The sequence below is a fragment of the Grammomys surdaster genome, unplaced genomic scaffold, assembly GCF_004785775.1.
Source record: "Grammomys surdaster isolate TR1022 unplaced genomic scaffold, NIH_TR_1.0 126086, whole genome shotgun sequence".
Taxonomy (NCBI): Eukaryota; Metazoa; Chordata; class Mammalia; order Rodentia; family Muridae; genus Grammomys; species Grammomys surdaster.
The window spans coordinates 3,746,158-3,748,795 of record NW_021620894.1 but is presented as its reverse complement, the minus strand read 5'-3'; the positions used below and the strand labels follow the sequence as shown (position 1 = coordinate 3,748,795).

At 44.2% G+C, this 2,638-nt stretch overlaps 1 protein-coding gene across 1 annotated transcript in view; it reads left to right on the top strand.

Annotated features, from left to right (window-relative positions):
• Positions 1-2,638, top strand: part of Crtam (cytotoxic and regulatory T cell molecule) — a 27,804-nt gene that overhangs the window by 6,204 nt on the left and 18,962 nt on the right. The gene's annotated exons all lie outside the window — the stretch shown is intronic.

Genomic DNA, 2,638 nt, shown 5'->3' with positions numbered 1-2,638 from the left:
GATAGATAGATAGATAGATAGATAGATAGATAGATAGATAGATAGATGATGGATGGATGGATATGGATGGATGATGGATGGATGGATGGATGGATGGATGGATGGACGGACAGATGATGGGTGGATGGATAGATGGATGGATGGATGGATGTGTGGATGGATGGATGGACAGACAGATGATGGATGGATACATAGATTTTTTTTTAAAGGAAGAAGAAACAAGTCAGCACCACGGGATCACCTTCAGCACTGTAAAACTAAGTGTGCTTTGTGGCATTTGCATGGTGAGGAAATGTAACCGCACAAAGTGATGAACTGTAACCGCACAGACCGTAAGAAATGGGCTCAAATAAAGGCCTCATAACACGTGGCCATCGGTGGCCGCATGTACCCAGTTACTGAGATGATAAAGTGCAGAAGCCAGTAACCCACACGGTCAACACAACCTAAGTAGAGAGTGAGGCCTTACAGCCATTCATTGCCGAGCTCCGTGTAGGACTAAACCATTCACTTCCCTGTCTGGAGACCTGGACCTGACCACTCCCCTTCCCCCTCCCCCAAAAGAATGTAAACACGGAGAAGTAAAAAGTTGGCTCGTGGCACGTGGGGCTTGACAAAAGTTAAGAGTGAATGAGAATATAAGTATAGCTTTAGCATCTATGGAGAGGAAGTGGTAAGAAAAAAAAACAACCAAAAAACCCCTGCACCTCGTTGCTCTGACAACAGGTGAAAGTTTGACTCCAGAGTTAAGTGAAAGAAAAGTGAGAAGACAGATAAACTTCCCAGTGAGCTTCCCGCAATGCTCAGAGGACTGCGCATGTCTTTGCCTTGGAGGGCTTCTCCCTCCAAACTCGGCGCAGCGTCGTCCTCTTGCATCCTTCCAGACCTAGGCGTTCCGGGTAACTTTTTAAAATGTGACAGTTAAGAGCAAAGTTGGGTGGGCCGGTGGTTTTACAGTGAACTAGTCTTCCTTCCTGCTGCAGGATCAAACATGGGGTGGGCAGAAGACCCGTAAAGCCCAGAGCAAAGAATGCCGGGACGGCTCAAGGTCTGCGCCTCAATCACCGCATGCATCTGTGGCGTCATCAGATGCGGTCCATCTGATGAGCAGCCGCACATTAAATTCCCAGCAGCAAGAACAACTGCTACTAATTTTAGGGTGAATAATGCTTTCGCCTGTGCTAAAAAAAAAAAAGCCACAGTACAGTTTGTCACAATCTAAAGACATTGTAAGAGTCTCCTGACTCTATTTAATTCATGAGCAGGAGATTATTACCCAGGAGAAAACCCAAGCAGGATTCTGGCAAGAGACCTCATTGCCTGTTTTTGTAGACACAGATGTTTTGATTACTTAGTTACTTAGTATTGAAGCCGAGGCCTGTGACGTGCTAGGCGCGTATTCTACCTCTGGAGCTGTGTCTTCAGAGCCACGAATCAAGTCAGTCAATCTCTTTCTGTCTCTGTCTCTGTGTGTGTGTGAATGAATATACACATATTTAACTATTTGTGTACACGTATGTGTATGGGGTTGTGTACATGTGTGTATAAGCGATAGGTGAACACTGAGTGTATTCAACATTGGTCTGTAACTTTTTTTTTTTGGAGACAGGATCTTTCTTTGAGCCTGGAGCTCATCTATTCTGCTAGACTAGCTGGCCAGCAAGCCCCGGAGTCCTTCCGTCTCCACCTCCAGCCCTGAGATTGGAGATGAGTACTCTGTACTTGGTGATATTTTCGTGGGTGCTGGGAGCCCAGGTCAGGTTTCCATGATTACATGGCAAGCCATCTCTCCAGCCTCACAGTGACTCACAGTTATTTGTCCACATTGGCTGATGGTCCAGATGTTTGTCAATTAGAACGAAAACAAACTGTTTTCCCACGAAAGTCAGTGTAAATCCAGCATCAAAGGTTATGATTGTTATTGCTACAGCCTATGTGGAAATTAAGGGCTAGGTCTGGGATCCAAAAAGCGTAGGCTCTACTAAGTGAACCCTCGGTATTTGGGAATCCTCCCAACACATTTTTCCTGATACTTAAAATGTATTTCAAGGATGTGGTATGGTGGCTCATGTCTGTGAGCCCAGCACTTGGGATGCTGAGGCAACAGGATCAGGAACTCAGAGCTCAGTGCCAGCTTCGGCTGTACTGTGAGCTCAAGGCCAGTCTGGGCTCCATGAGACACTGGAAAAAAATATTCTTTTCACAACGTGTATATCAAAAGGAAATAGACTTCCTTTCTTTTTTTCTTTTTTAGGTTGAAGATAGGGATGTAAAACATTTGCTGTTTATAATTTGTAGTTCTGGTTGATAGTTTTTACACCATCCTGGGTAAGAATTATATTATACCAAAGAAAAACAATTTCATTTAAGATGTGAAGCAGTGCTGATAAATGTACCAATGCAGAAAAAAAAGCAAGTTTATTCTTTATTCTTCCTGTATTTTCTTTCTGGGACAATAAATTTGTCACTGTTCAGAGTCAATTCATCATTCTCTAGGGGCAGGGAGTGATTCGGAGAAATTGGACTCATTTATTTGCTAGAGAAATCCCTCTGTGGTAGAAGCTATCTGGGGTGGATTTATCTACTCCCGTGACCGACAGGCCCCAAAAGTCACCAAAGCACCATGGATTACTCGTGT